Consider the following 17552-nt stretch of genomic DNA (forward strand, 5'->3'; position numbering starts at 1 on the left):
AAAGGGCTTTTGTTTAGCCACTCTTAAATTAAAGCCAAATTACCCAACAACACAATGTTTTTTTTTTCTTTTTAATTTTCATAAATAGGCAGCCTATGTTTTATCATTAGATATTCTGAAATGTTCAGATTCCCAAGTACAAATCTCCCATCACTCATAATAACATTATATCACATTTAACCAGGGACGTTATTGTATTTACTGATATTTTCTCCTTTATTATGGAAAATATGGATGTTTCACAAAAAGCCAAGTTAATTCAACATAAATATGGGACAATGTTCTTATGCATCTCAAAAGGATTTTTCAAAAAGTTTATAACTCTTGCAATGGTCGCTGATGATGTCTATTGAGTGTGCCACTCTTCTGGATCTTATTTGGCAGCCCTCCTGTCCCTTCCCATGTGTACCAGGTCACCTTAATTTGCTTGTCTTCCTCTGGGATGTGACTAAGGATACGCATTTCCAACAGCTGGCATTTCTGCATTCATCACACTGACTTAACATGCAGTAGGGACTATCTGGACTGCAGACCACAGCTTCAATAAAATGGTCACTGTTAATTGAGTTAAAATAATAGCAATGAGAAAAACTGTTGGTTAATTGATAAATAAACAGCATAAATATTTATTTTTAAATATCTTAAACAATAAAGAGTTCTAATTAAAAGTAGACTAACACGAAAATGATCCATATTAGGAAAAAGGCTAATAGCCTTCTAAGGAAATAGCGAACTAAGCTTAATGTCAAATTGACATTAAATGCAACCCATAGTAATGAAACATTATTTCATTTCTCATTTTATTGATATTTTATTAATTTATTATATCTATTTTTATATTAAGTTATTTATTTACAACTAAGCACATTTTCGGTTTTTGCAATTTATTAGTATTTTGTTGTTTGTTTATCAGTTCCTTTTTAGATTGAGGTGATACGAACCGGGTTCAAGGCCATCGAGGATCGTGTTGCAGGATTTGAAAAGACTTTTGCCAGCGTCTCCGAGCGTCTGGACATTATAGAGAAGAATCAGCGTCTTTATAATCAGTGTTGTGGAAACATTACAAAACCATACCATCACACATAAACAAATCACAGCAACCCAGAAACTCCTTGCTGGGGAGATTCGACACGTTGATCACAATCAACACCTGACGACGGAATTGTTAAAACAGATTGTACAATTGGTTAAAAACAAGAAACTCTGGTGAGTTGGACAATAAGTATTTTATACCCCTGTGTGTGTGTGTGTGTGTGTGTGTGTGTGTGTGTGTGTGTGTGTGTGTGTGTGTGTGTGTGTGTGTGTGTGTGTTTATTTGCTGGTTCGTATCTGTTTTACTGTGTGTGATTTTTTTACTAGCTTTTGTTTCATTTAAAAAAAATCTGTCAGTGTCAAAGCGGTGTGGTGAAAACTCGTGTAATCTGGGAGCAGCAGTTAAATTTAGAAGATGCGACGAGGATGGTGTGTGTACTTTTGAACAGCGTGGCAATACAGAGACGTTACAGGGTTTAATTCGGACAGTGGAGGATCTGAATAGACAGCAGTCTACCACTGATACTTTGTTGGACTTATTAAACAGTGTTAGATCAATGGCTGAGGTTCAAACAGAACCAATGCCTAATTCGTTGTTAGACAGCGATTCAAATTCACAGCAGGTGGGGTGGGGGTCAGCGGGAGCAGCGAGGTGGAGAAGGTCTTTACCCAATATGTACATCATAGAAATCTTAGTGCTATTTATATTGTGCAGAATTTATTTTACCAAGGGAAAGCCAGTAGGACCATCATCTGAAACACAAATGATCTAATGTTGTTTAAAACCCCCGAGATGCTAATCAAGTCAGTGTTCTAGGAAGACAAATGTATCCCGGCAACACAAATTTTTTAATGGAATGTTATCAAGACGCAACCAGCAAGCCTTTCGGGTATCTGCTGATTGATTATAAAACACAAACTCCCGAACACTATCGGCTCAGAACAGATTTACTTGCGCCACACCCTGTGGTATATCTCCAGAAAAGAAGACAGCGAAATGTCCGCCAGACTTTGTAGAAACCTGCCGCTTTTAAAAATATTATTAAAATCATCACCCAAACAAAGACGGATTATTTTACAGACTGCCACAGACGAGCTCATTGCGACATTGTGTGAAGTAGCTCTTAACGTTCTCTACGGCAACATACCTCTCACACCTCAACAATACCGGAAACTCAGAAAAGGGAAAAGCCTGATCAGATTTGTATCGGATAAGACTGCTGATGTTAAAAGAAAGAGACGTGTAATAAATCAACAGGGGGGATTTCTTCTACCGCTCTTAAGCGTGGCTATTCCTTTCATCTCCAGCCTGATTGCTTCTAGATAACAGAGGAGATGGAGCACGCAGAGAAAATGTTTTTAGTCCCGCAGTACTAGTTGGACAAACTAAAGCCCGGGACAGCACGCGAATCTATTCAGCAAATCGTGGAGAATGATTTGGACATGGCTATAAGAAATATCTTGCACCGCTCTGACAGTTCTGAAAAAGCGAAGCTGTACACAAACGTTTTACAGCGCTTTTTAACAGTCGCTAGACAAGGGGACCGTGAAAACAGCGCATTAACATTGACACCTATGCAGACTGAGCATCCTGAAAAAGAAAAGTCGTCTGCGCCGCCCGGCGTAAACCACCACGACGGTCTAGATAACGTAGCGGCGGATATTTTGAAGAATATTCCGCAGAGGAGTGTAAAAAACGCTCGCTACATTTGAGATAAAATGTCTAAAATGAAAGATGTCACATCTTGGGACGATTCAGGAGAGTTTGTGTTTAACGGTAGAACTATTCCCGGCTCACAGATGCTCGATTTAGTTAAAGGCATCACGGCTCCGCAAAAGATTTCTGATGCCCGAAGACCTGTCGGCTGGCTCGAGTTTCTGGAGGCTTTTGCTACTTTAAACATACCATACTCAACGGTGCCAAACCATTCTGTCAGACACGCAATTAACTCTTTCAAAACCACATCGACTTCGCCTATAACCAACTCGTCTAAGAGGCGTAAAAAACAGAAAATACTTCCGAGCACACCATCAGCACGATCAAATTATTCAGATGGCCCTGTATTCAAATCACCCAGTCTTGACCCGAGTCAGTGGCTACGTTTTTAATCCACGAGTTTTCTATTGTTTAGGATCTTGTTATTATCTGTATTGCTGGATGTGGTGTATGTAGAACAATAATAATATTAATGTTAATAATAATAATAAGAGTCAAAAGAAGAAGAATTCTCTTTTCTTTGTTTTTATTGTAAAAATCTAGTGTTAGACATAAACATTTCACCTGTCTGAACACAACGAATACATTTGAAAACATTTTCATTACAAAGACCTTTTTTTAGTTTTAGTTTTTTCAGAAATGCTGACACCATCTTGTCATTTTTAATAAAATCGCCGGTATACATCTTCAACACACGGTCATAATCATGTCCCTTCACCATGTGATAGAGAAGAAACACACAATGCTGCCGCAGGTCTCTGATGAAAAATCTTGGACTTGTACTGCTGAATGTTGAATCACTCTAGAATTGGGTTTAGAATGTTTTTGATATTCTGTGGAAAACGATTGTCTTCTGGTTTATTAGAAAAGCTGTCAAAAAAACAACCCACGCCGACCTCGTTTATGTAGATGGCTAGCCAGTGTTCACCCGGGAGTCCTGAAGGATGCGTGTTGATTATCACCATGGATGGTGATTTTCTTAAGGGGGCTTTTGGTAGGTGGTCACACGGTAGTACGCCGAGAAAATGGGTTTTACACGAGATCTTATCCATTATAGCCGTAAGCTGGATGGTGTCCATTTTGCCTATTAATAGTAATCAACCAGGATCTGTCTGCGATTTGACACTTCGATGATGCTGTCAAATATGGCATAAACAATTAAGTTGATCGTTCGGGGTAGAGGCTGTCTAAAACGTGCTTCTAGCCTAATGTTCCCAGACTTGATAAGCGACACGTGTTGACTGCAGTCTTTGTCCGGCGAGAGGTTAAACGCATAAAGCGTATACCCATGCAGAAAATCCTCCCTATCAATAGCTAGAGGGTGATTTTTAAGATGCTTTCCAGAAGCCAGCGCTAACTGGTAAAATTCGCGTACCGCAGAGCCATTTCCATATTCAGGCTGCAGAGGTTTAGCGGGGTGCTGTTGGCCGTCCAGATAAACTGCCAAAAATTCTAGGTCATAGTTTTTAAAGGCGAACGGATTTTTATTATTCGAGCCAGTAAACGCGTCATTATCTACCATAGCCAGAACAACGGATTTTGGTAGAGTTCCTAAGAACAAGTTTTCTTAATTATAAACACGTGAGCCTACATGGATTGAGAAGATTTTCACACACACCCTGTCGATGGGGTATTTGGCTGGCGTCGAGAGCAATGCTTGTGCGTGCCCCAATCTCACACCTGGTGATACCGACACTTTTTTCACAACAGTGAAGCTGACACGATGTTTAGTTTATAGGCCACAGCGTCGCTCCTCATCAAACAGAATTCATCTTTCGCCCTCGTCATGCGAATTTTAATGTCCACGCCGTTAAGCATGAGTTTTTCTTGAAACAATATGTCACTGTGAATGGGGGCCAGTAGTTCAACAACGTTGCTGGCGTTGGTAAATGCAGCTCGTTTGGTCAAACCTCTATTACCACCAGCGGGGTCCGTTACGTCCATGTGACCGGCGGTGTCTTTGTACAAGAGCCCCGCTGAGAACAGCGTTTCAAGAGCGTCTTTACCATAATTGGCGAGACACTTTCAAACTTTCAGTTTTTTATTGATAACATGCTCCAGAAGGACCACGACTGTCGCTTTTATAATCTTGAACGCGTCAGATCGAATACAGCTGTCTGTGTCATCAACACCGATGTAGGCAGAGGCGCCAGTTAAAGAGCCGCTGATTCCGTACGGAGCTGTGAGGAAACTTAGGTTGTGATATCCTAATTCCTTTCAGAAATGATCCAGCCACCTGTTGTCGTATGTTTGCGGAGTGGATTCTAGCGTTGTCGTGTTGTCGTCAGGCAGAGCCAGCGCTGTCTCCGGGGTGTTGCTGTAGCAGGCGTTATGTAGAATCTTGAGACATCTTCGTAATATGTGTTTCACTGTGACACAGGCCACCCCGTTTTAATCACAGCAGGAGGGCGGTCTTAAGAGAGGATCTCCGGAGTTGGTAACGCCCTGCTCGGGGTTAAACATCAGCTCCTTTACAACCTCATCACCCACACGAAGAATTTTTGACAAACTAATACATTGTTGTTTTTTTCTTGGAGCAAAAGTTAGCTCCTCAATCTTTACATCAGCACCTCCTATAGGCGTGATGCAGAACCGTCTTCTAGAGATATTAGGAGTTCTCGGTGTAGCCATGGTAGCAGTTAGCTGCAGACTGTCTTCTGTGTTTAACCCTAATGTCTTAACAAGCTATTTAAAAACCCATTAACACCCCCGCAGATACTCATTATAATAAACAATCTGTAGGATCACACCATGACCTCCCGGTCATAAAAAAACCTCTTTGGTCAGGAAGAAACAAAGGGCCATAAATTAAGCACTCCTAGAGAAACGCAGGCCTGACAAGGACGAGGCCATAAATTAGCTCTCTAGTTCTACCGCCGTGATTGACATTTTGACAGAACGTACTGGCTACGATGAAAACACGTGTATGGGTGTGTTTAGAGAGAGAGAGAGAGAGAGAGAGAGAGAGAGAGAGAGAGAGAGAGAGAGAGAGAGAGAGGCGTGTCTGAAAACACGTATGTGTGGGCGGGGTTTAGCGAGAGAGAGGTGTTTCAGTTTAACTTCATTACTGCTTAACACAGCGAATGGAAGAAATCTCTGGAAAAAACTTATCTCCTAGTTTAAACATCACGGTGATTCTTTTAACCAGCACTTTAACATTTTTACCTCGTAAGGATCATTGTTTAGAAGTCATGTAATATGTGCTATTCTTTTTAAACAGCTCTTTTAATCATTTTTACATCCTAAAGGTTTGTGTTTAGAATGTATGTAATACAAACGATTCTTTTACACAGATTATTTTTTTTAAAAGACGCTTTAACTCCTAAACTTTTTATTCAAAGGTAAACCGGGATCCCTAAAAACATAATCAACATTTGTTTTCATTTATTTCACAAAACAAATATTCTACTCATATCTGTACACATTCAAACATCATGCTTTTCTAACAGTGTGTTTACACAAACGAAATAACGCCACACAGTAACACAAACACATCCCCATATTAAAACATTATTTCCTTTCAGATGTATTTCACCCCACCAAAAACCAAACTCATTAACATAAACACCTTTTGTTGGGAGGGGGGCTATTCCCCACACACACAACTCCACAACACACCCAGACACAAAGGAGCCAGATTGACCAGCTGATACACTCCATAGGGTTACCCCCCTCACCACCCCTACAGACCTGCCAGTCAGGGAAGCACAGAGGGTCATAAATTATCAAACACACTACTTTGATTGACAGTTTGACAGAAAGTGTATGATATAACTACTCGCGCGTGCACGAGCAGGTGAGCGAGCACCTGCTTTTCCCTTGTGGACAATCGTGACATTTCGACACGTGAATTTGTTTATGTTTCTGTTATGTCTCGTCCCCGTTCTGTCATTGGATATTATTTCACGTGTGTCTGAATTGCCCTCAACCGTCAGCTATTACGACGCTGAGTATGTTTGTATAAATACCGCGCGCCTCCCAGCACACGGCGCGGAATATTCAATGAGTTATAGTCACTTAGTTTAGAGTCCTTACGATAGATAACCATAGTCATGTTTCATGTCATGTTTCATGGTTCATGTTTAGGTTCATGTTTGGGTTCGTTAGTTTTGTTCACGCTGGTTTCTCCACTACCAGTCCCGTGCTATAGTTCATGTTTCTTGTTTTGTTTCTCGACCCTGTATTTCCGTGACCGCAACCTTGATTCCTGCCTCACCCCTTTATGCCTGTTTGCCGACCGCCTGAACTTTGCATGTTACTGGAGTACGTTTGTGGATTAGGTTTTGGATTTGTCTGCCTGTCTCTCTCTTAAATAAACCTGTTCATACTGCGATTGCATCCTACCTTATCTCTGTTACGTCACGATACGTGACACCGTGAGAGGATTTACAGTGGGTATAAAAAGTCTACACACCCCTGTTACAATGGCAGGGTTTTGTGAAATAAAAGAATGAAAGTAAGATAAATCATGTCAAAACTTTTCCCACCTTTAATGTGAAATTGCAAAGTATACAAATAAAGTGAAAAACAATCAGAAACTTTTCAGAGAAAAAAAAACTTACAATAGCCTGGTTGCATAAGTGTGCACACCCCTAAATTAATACTTTGTTGAAGCACCTTTTGATTTTATTACAGCACTCAGTTATTTTGGGTAAGAGTTTATCCGCATGGCACATTTTGACCTTGGGAACATTTTCCCGCTCCTTCCTCTGAAAACATTCTAGATCCATCCATTTGTAAGGGCGTCTCCTGTGCACAGCCCGCTTCAGGTCACCCCACAGATTTTTAGATGGATTCAGGTCTGGACTCTGGCTAGGACATTCAAAAACATTGATCTTCTTTTGGTTAAGCCGTTCCTTTGTTGGTTTGAATGTATGCTTTGGGTCACTGTCTTGCTAAAAGGGAAAATTCCTTTTCATCTTCAGCTTACTTGAAGACAGCTGAATGTTTTATACTATTGGTATTTGTACCTATTCATGATTCCCCCACCTTTAAAAAAAAAAGCCCCAGTTCTGGCTGAAAAAGCATCCCTAAAGCATGATGCTTCCACCACCATGCTTCACCATGGGGATAGTGTTCTTTTGGAATTATGGAATTATTATACCTTTTGGAATTGGTCTCATTAGAACATAACACATTTTGCCACATAGTTTGGGGTGATTTATTTGAACTTAGATGTTTGAGAAAGGGCTTCTGTTTAGCCACTGTACCCCATAGCCCAGACATAAATAATACAAGAGATTGTTGTTGCATGCAGAGAGTAATCAGTACTTGTCAGATATTCCTGTAGGTTCTTTCATGTTGCTGTAGGTCTCTTGGCAGCCTCCCTGGTATGTTTTTGCCTTGTCCTTTTATAAATTTTGGAGGGACATCCTGTTCTTGGTGATGCCATTGTGGTGCTCCATTTTCTCCACTTGTTGATGTTGGCTTTCACAGTGTTCCATGGTAAAGTTCCATTGGAAATTCTTTTATACTTCTCTCCTGATCGATGTCTTTCAACAAGTCAGATATCATACACGCTATGTAAGCTCTTTGTGGACTAGGACTTCAGTAGTCACATAAAACCAAGAAGATGTCAAGAAAATTCAACAGAAACAGCTGATCTTTACTTGGGGTTAATTGGAATAATTTCATCGATGATAGCTGTATGATAATTACAACCCCAATTCCAAAAAGTTGGGACAGTATGGAAAATGCTAAAACAAACAATGATGAATGATTTGTAAATGTACTTTGACTTGTATTTAAACAAAAAAAAAAAACTTATAAAATGAAGGTATTCGATGTTTTACCTAATCAAATGCATAGTTTTTTAAGATAAATGTTTATTTTGAAATTGACACATACAACACGTTCCAATAAAGTTGGGACAGGGGCACTAGGACTAATAGTGATGTGACAAGTAGAAATAAGAAGGTGATGTGAAACAGGTGAGGCAATCATCTAAACATAGTATATAAGGAGCCTCCAAAAAAGGTCTAGTCCTTCAAGAGCAAGGATGGGTCGAGGCTCGCCGATCTGCCAACAGATGCATCAGCGAATAATCCGACACTTTGAGAACAACATTCCCCAAAGACACATCGGTAGGATTTGGGGCATTAAATTCACAAAGTAAACCATCAAATAATGTGTTTATAAAGTGTTTTCAATATAGTACAGGCCGAACTGAATTTTCAAATGACTCCTTGTTTTTTTGTGTGTGTGTTGTTGTTTTTTTGCATTTTCCATACTGTCCCAAAATTTTCGGAATTGGGGTTGTACTTTTGAACATGAGATTGAATGTGATTAGTTCATTTAGAACACAGCCACACCCCCAATTATAAAAGTGAGAAATCCTGCACTGATTTGGTTTCAGCTCTCTGTACAAATCCATCACACATCAGAGAGCTGAATCTGAGTGGGAGTGAAGTAGGAGACTCAGGAGTGGAGAAGCTCTGTGATCTACTGAAGAAACACGAGTGTAAACTGGAGACACTGCGGTGAGTAACTCAGTGATGAAACACACTGAATTGAGATCACAATCTTTAGTTATGTTTCCTGATGCAAAATAACAAAACTGACAAGATCTTCATCTCTATATTACTTTAACAGCTGTGTTTGTGTTTACATTCACTATGAGTTCATTAATCTACACCATTACCTCCCTCTCTGCAGGTTAAAGAAGTGCAGTATAAAAGATAGAGGCTGTGCTTCTCTGACTGCAGCTCTGAGGTCCAACTCCTCACATCTGAAAGAGCTGGATCTGAGAGAGAATCAACTAAATGATTCAGACACAAAGCAGCTCTCTGAGATACTGAAGAGTTCAGGAGGAAAGCTGAAGTAAGTAAACACACACAGTACTGAATGTGTATTTTCTGTAGAAGAATGTCATGTGAGAGTAATGTAATTAGACAAATCAACCGCATGTAACAATAACAATCTTACTGTCAGAAGCACAGAGGATAAACTTTCATACTTCAGAATCCGAACTAAACCAAAACAACTCATCACTGCATGCTAATAACTAGCTCTGATTTAATAGAAGTGCACTTTGATCTGATCTGTTACTGTTCTACACAGAAATACCACTGCAGTTTTCTTTTCATTTTAGCTGGACTAACAGGATACACCAGTCCATCATGCTCGTAACTAACTCACTCTCATACAGAAATGATCAATTTGAAAGGGCTTGAAACAGGACATAGCTGTGGCAGAGTGACGCGCCTTTAATTTTCATATTGAATAATCATATTGAATGATTTCATATTTTATATTTTCTACATCCTTCTAAATCCCAAAGATTTTCTAACAGCACCAAAGCAACAAAAAAAGCGCGTACACATCCAAACCATATAAAAGAGATGGATGCACATGCAGTTAAGAGCTTTATTGAAGAGAGGCAGGAAGACAAATCTAAATCGTAAGGCCAAACCGTGGTCAAAAACAAGTGGCGGTTCAGGTGAACGGGAAATGTGCATAAACTGGGCTAAAAAGAGAATCCGAAAACACGAGGACAAAACAAGATCAAAACCATGAAACGTAGAACACAATGAACAAGGCTTGGAATCGCACTGGCGGCAAAACACAGAAACGGTACTTCAGGTGTAATAAAAAAAGCCTCTACTCTCATCCAAAAACAAACACGAGCGTCTTCAGTGTGCCAGACACTACTGGAACTTCAAATGGGATCGGGTTCTATGGTAAGATGAAACTAAAATAGAGCTTTTTGGTAATAAACACAGAGGTGCTTTTGGAGCACACAGAGAGGTAGCCATATGGAAAAGTACCTTATGTCCATGGTTAAATATGGAGGTGGATCTTTAATGTTTTGGGGCTGTTTTTCCAAAAGAGGACCCAAACGCACAAGTTGTTTTCATCACAGAGGTTCCAGGTTGGGAAGCTGCGTGTCCTTACAGATGTCGAATTTGTCTCGAGAACCTTGGCCTTCAGCTCCTGAGACCATGGTTGCAAGAAAGAGCGCAGGTATCAAGACTTCCGAGAGCATCCCAGAGTGCACTGAAACTCTGTGGTTTTGTGAAACACAACCCCCATGAAGAAGAACAAACAGGTGGTACAGAAGGTGCCACATTTACCCATCATCACTTGATCCAAATCAGTGGACCGTTGCTGTGGGTGTGGCCAGCCATGCTGCAATGACCACCAGAGAGTCAGTGTCATTTATGACTATTGTTCTCATAGAAAAAACGAGCCTACTAATAAAATTCCACAAATTAGAAGTCAATTTACAAAGAGTGCCCAAAAAAATGTTAATGTGCGATAGTTTCATTTATTACGAATGTGTTTCATTCATTGTGTAAATGAAAATGTTTTATATTTAAACGTGTTTTTGTTTTCGTATCGTTGATGAAGATATTTGATGACAAATAAAATGTAAAAATATAAGGAAATATGCTTTATTTTATTATTTTGTAATGTTAATAAAATATTAGGGCAGTTTTATACTATTGGGGCAGTTTAGAGATCATCCGTGTTAGATATATACTCCGGCTCGCTAAAGATCTGAATATTTAATAACTATTGGCCAAACATTTATACGTTTAAGGGTTAATATGTCTTCAATATGGAGGTTTGTTTATGTAAACAGATGAAGGAGTGAACAATGTGTGTTGAATAAAATAAATAGTGACAGCTGGATTGTGAGAATGTAATGTAACCCCAGCAATATGCTGATTTAATGACTGATCTGTTTTTAATAGCGGCTATTTGGTAAGTTTCAGAAGCATTACTTGCTTTTCTCATTTTAAAATAGAATTTTGTACTGAAATTGGGGCTGCAACGAAGGATTATTTTGATAATCGATTAATTGCACGAACAAATTTTCAATTAATCAATTAATCAGATAAAACGCTAACCTTTTTTTCCAATGAGATTTTGTTTATTGTAACGAAATAAACCCCCAAATCAGGGTGTTTGTGTGTGTACTTTTAAAAAATACAAAAGGCACACACAGTTTTACTCATATAATCTTTCATTTTTACATTTAAACCTTAAATAAAACACTTGTCTAAAGTTTGTCCAGTTTTAAGCAGCAAAACTTTAAATAATATCCAAAATAAAAATATTATTATTATTATTATTTTTTAAATATATAGGACAGCATCTGTTGCAGTGGCTGCTTGTTGAGGAGCGCATGGGGGATTTCTCCTCTGAACAAATTCACTCGTGGAGAGATGTTTCTTTCTGAAATAAAAAAAAACAACAACAGTAACTGAGTATGCAAGAAGCACTTTATATGTAAATGAATATTTTCATTGTTTATAATGATAATTGCTGAAGACAAGTTGACATCCATGATTAATATAAGAAATCTAAATAACATATAATTAATACATGTTTTAAACTTTTTTGTTAAATTTCTTTTACACAGACATGCTGTACTTCAGATGTGAGAAAATAAACCAAAAATATCTCAAATGTATAATTCATTCATTAATGTATATAACATAGTAGAGCCGCAGTAGACGGCATTTGAAACACAGATCAAAGGTAACTGTAGCAGACACACAGAGAAACGCAGCACGCTCACAGGCTTGTTTAAAAGGACAGGAACAATTACACACTCACGCATAAGCATTCGATGGAAACCACTACAGTGACTACAACATCTTTTACTGCTGCTGTTATCAGCTGCCTTTAGATTCACTGCTTGACTTCGTTCACACCGTTTTAATTGAACCTGTTTCTGTGGTAGCGCGATTTTAATCCATCAATATGCTGCACGACCTGACGCTCCAGACAAAATACATCTAGTGTGACTGTCCCGAAGTGACAAACAAAGCTGTTTACACAACAGCATGGGATTAAACTAGACTACACCACTTCACATCTTCATATAATGTGGATCTTCTCAGGGTTGTTCTTATGTGCTGATGTTCCACCTTCGTGTTTCTGTTTCACGTGCTCGTGCATCACTGTGGTCCTCCCGTGCCGCACGAGCTCAGCTTTGAAGAACATGCACGTTACCGGCTTCTTTGCTGCATTTAATGGAAAATGCTCCCAGGCCTCAGAGGACTTGGGACACACACTTTTTTTCTGTTTTCTCTGACATTTCACACGAGTTTCCGCCCGTGATTTCATGAAAGCGATGTCATATGTAAACGCCCCCCTGTGACGTCAGCAGACCAACTGATCGATAGAGACATTCGTTACCGACGATTTTCATAATCGATTATTATCCATTTTATGGATTAGCTGTTGCAGCTCTAACTGAAATAAATCTGTATTGAACTGAAAGAGATTGTAATTGTTACACCACGGCCAGCAGATGGCACTGTGGCTCGGCGCCTGACGAGTCACGTGACATTATTTTGTGAAGTGACTTTAATTTGCCCCAGGTGTCCATGTTTTGGGGTGATTAGGTTTTCTATTTAAACGCCTTGGTGACTGAGCACTTCGCTCAGTATTATAGTTTGTGTTGTTAGTTTTCATGCCTTGAATGATCTCGTTATAAGCCACGATTCCAGTTTCTCGTTTTCTTTGGTTGTGAGTCACGTGGTTAATAAAGACTTTGATCTGCACCTGCATCCGCCTCCAGTCCCGATCCCTTACAGTAATGTTGTACCTGAATAAAGTAGTAAATATCCAGATTAGGGGGAAAATACACGAACATAAGGGTTTAGTCAGTTATCTTAACTAGCTTAAATACAGTAGCATTAACATTTATTCATCTAGCAGCTCCAAGCTAACTTTACTGTACTCAATATACTCATACTGACATCAAGTACCTTATTACACACATTATGTAGTGATTTAACTCTGTGTATTAGTCATTCTAACAGATTATACCTTTTATTTACGTCATTTATACTTACAGCTGAGGGGAAAACTCCAAACTTCACTGTCACAATACATTCAAAATGAATTAAAATACTACAAACTCTTAGTTCTTAGGAGGGAGATTTTTTTTTATTAAAAAATAAAAGCTCAACCTGAATCAATTTGTTTCAATGTCTTTATTGCAGGAAATGTGCAAAGGGCATGTTTCACGTGTTCCACATACTGCACGTGTCATTTTAACAAGTTTACACACATTAAATGTGATTATGAACATGTGACCACATCTTACTTTTAAATGTGTTACACTGTATACACACATCATTAACATACAGACATATTCATGTGTTAAATCTCTAACAATAACTGTATAGTTTACTGTTTTGAGGAGGAAAATAAACATCTCAGTGTACACTCATCTCTCCTTTTTGTATGTTGTGTACTGTATAGAAAGTGTGATCTAGTACTATTTGTTGTTGGAGGTGGGAGTGCTTGTGTAGCCCCTGTTTTGTTGCCTCTGTGTATTACTGGTGTTACTGACTTGCCTCCTATTCTGTTCTGTGATGTTATATAAACTGCCTGAAGGCTGACTTTCTGGGCTTGTGGAGTCAGTGACTGTCCCACTGCTGCCCTGGTTCTGCTGAGTGTAATCATCATCCACAATGTTTCCTACATTACTGTACACACTGCTTCCTACATTACTGTGCACACTGCTTCCTACATTACTGTACACAGTTTCCTACATTACTGTACACACTGCTTCCTACATTACTGTACACACTGTTATCTACATTACTGTACACACTGCTTCCTACATTACTGTACACACTGTTATCTACATTACTGTACATGCTGCTTCCTACATTACTGTACACGCTGCTTCCTACATTACTGTACACGCTGCTTCCTACATTACTGTACACGCTGCTTCCTACATTACTGTACACGCTGCTTCCTACGTTACTGTACACGCTGCTTCCTACATTACTGTACACGCTGCTTCCTACATTACTGTACACACTGTTTCCTACATTACTGTACACACTGTTTCCTACATTATTGTACACACTGCTTCCTACATTACTGTACACACTGTTTCCTACATTACTGTACACGCTGCTTCCTACATTACTGTACACGCTGCTTCCTACATTACTGTACACGCTGTTTCCTACATTACTGTACACACTGTTTCCTACATTACTGTACACACTGCTTCCTACATTACTGTACACTCTGGATGTGAGTAGTTATATCATACACTTTCTGCCAAACTGTCAATCAAAGTCACAAATGCGAGTGAAATGGTCGCACTGTAGAGCCCTGAGTTTATCTGCAACGGTTTTTCCTGTTCGGCGTGATAATGACTACAACCTCTGTAGTGCCATTTAGCCACCTGTTAATGTCATGATTTCCCCTCGCGCAAGCGAAGCTCGCAGCTTCTGGAAACTCGTTTCTGGATTTTGGAATTACAAAATGACGTCATCCGTGCGCTGCTCTATGGTGACTGGCTGTAAGTTTAAGAAATGCTTCATTTGATCTGCAGCGGAGTTTTCCATCAGCGGAGGATGAACTTTAATCGTCAATATCGCAGTTGATCATCTTCATGTAATCGTGGGCCGTCAAAATCGTAATCGAGATCAATATTCGATTAACTGTGCAGCCCTAATCCACGCTGCTTCTTACATTACTGTACACGCTGCTTCCTCTCTGGTGCGTCTAGTACTACTGTGAAGATCCGTTTCACTCATGTGGATTTATCATATCTGTAAAATCAAAACAGAAAAATAGTTTCAGCACTGTACCCTGTATCATTTCTCTTAGCCAGAAGCTATAGTATATCTGCATTTTATTATTAAAATCATATATCTCAATAGTTTAACTACATAAACACAAGAAATATGGCATAAAAGTAGAATAAACATGAAGGATGAGATTAGAAGTGCAGTGGTATTTCTGTGTAGAACAGAATCAGATCAGGTCAAAGTGCACTTCTATTAAATCAGATCCTCAGAAAGCTATTAGCATGCAGTGACGAGTTACTGTTGGGTTTAATTCTGATCCTAAATACTGAAGGTATATTCTGTGTGCTTCTGTCAGTACGATTACCAACATGCTGCTGATTTCCATTTACATTACTCTTACACAACACTCTTACACTTACATTATATTCTACAGAAACTACACATTCTGTACTGTGTGTTAAGTTTACTGACCGTCTCTGTCCTCCTGAACGTTTCAGTAACTCCTCGAGTTGTGTGACTGAATTTCCCAGTTTATTATCTCTCAGATCCAGATCTTTCAGATGTGAGGAGTTTAACTTCAGAGCTGCAGTCAGAGCAGCACAGCCTCTATCTGTTATTCTGCAGTGATTTAACCTGCAGAGAGAAAAGTTTTTAGTGTCTTTACCTCACAGGATTAAATAATGATGATGTAGGCATGTATGTAACAATGAGATGCAGAAATATAATAGTAAAGTACTTGTCTACATTGTTATTGTGTATTATAAAGATCTGTGTACGGTCTGTGAAAGACAACTCTAAAGTGTAATCCTGCATCATTATAAAGCTTCATTCAGTGTGTTTCATCACTGAGTTACTCACCGCAGTGTCTCCAGTTTACACTCGTGTTTCTTCAGTAGATCACAGAGCTTCTCCACTCCTGAGTCTCCTAGTTCACTCCCACTCAGATTCAGCTCTCTGATGTGTGATGGATTTGTACAGAGAGCTGAAACCAAATCAGTGCAGGATTTCTCATTTACACTCTTCCATAATCTGCAGAAAAGGAAACAGTGTTTATTCCAACATTAGAGAAAGAAAGGATATAGAAATGACTGAAGTAAGAACACTAACACATTTCTAAATCTCTGGTTTCTGTTCTTCTATCTTATATTCTTTCTTCTGGTTTTTACCAGACTCATAGGGCTGGGTGATAACTAAAATAATAATTATAACCATTAGGGGTTTAACAATATACAACATTTAAATACGATACGATTTCAATACAGAAAAAAGCACTGCCTGAATATGTGCCTTAGGCTTCCATTTTTAATTGATGAAAATATTTCATTTCAAAATTCAAAATGTCGGATAAAATAAAAAACTGTCGGACACAACGTCCGGTAAAAATATTAACAGGAAGCAGACGTTAGATAAAGTACACTCGCAACTGCAGACCTACATACGATCTCTGTCTGCGCTAAATATCTGTTTTAAAGTTTCTCTCCATTTTTTGTTTTTTTAGCGGACCCATTTCACACACACACACACGCACACACACACACACGCACACACGCACGCACACGCACACGCACGCACGCACGCGCACGCACGCACGCATGCACACACACACACACGCACACACACACACACGCACGCACACACACACACACACACACGCACGCAAGCACGCACGCACACACACACACACAGCCAAGTAAAGCGTTACAGCCGAGCTGCGTTGTTGCTGCGTTGTAGGCAAGAAGATGGAGATTAAAGTAATAGAAGGTCGGAGTCTGTAATTTACACACGGCTCAGAAACCAAAATAAAACCCTTTTTGACACAGATTTGATGAGAACAAGGAGAAACTTTGCTGCAGATCGTCACTCGTAAATGTGGTGATGTGGTCAGAAGTACACGCTGCTCGACCTTGTGTAATAACATAAAAAGTCCATGTTACATTTCGCCCTGCGTTACGTCGTTCCCCGCTCTCCCCTACAATAATCACACCTTAATGCTGGTGTTTACGTGATCAGTTCACACTCTTAGACACGTAAAAACACAACATTAAATATAATGTAAGAAAATGAAACATGCTTGAGCTGTTACTGGTGTGACTCACAAGGGGGCGTGTCTGAAGCACAGGGGGCGTGTCTGAAGCACGGGGGCGTGTCTGAAGCACAAGGGGGCGTGTCTGAAACACAAGGGGGCGTGTCTGAAGCACAAGGGGGCGTGTCTGAATCATGGGATTTTCTTATTCTGATGTTATTTAGTCGTTCTGTCAGAGTCACGCAGCTCTCTGTAGCACTAC

The 17552-nt window shown here is 39.5% G+C and overlaps 1 protein-coding gene across 14 annotated transcripts in view; it reads right to left on the bottom strand.

Moving 5' to 3' along the window:
• Positions 1-17552, bottom strand: part of LOC108264148 (uncharacterized) — a 332110-nt gene that overhangs the window by 31274 nt on the left and 283284 nt on the right. The window lies entirely within an intron of this gene.

This window comes from Ictalurus punctatus, chromosome 4 (genome assembly GCF_001660625.3).
Source record: "Ictalurus punctatus breed USDA103 chromosome 4, Coco_2.0, whole genome shotgun sequence".
Classification (NCBI taxonomy): Eukaryota; Metazoa; Chordata; class Actinopteri; order Siluriformes; family Ictaluridae; genus Ictalurus; species Ictalurus punctatus.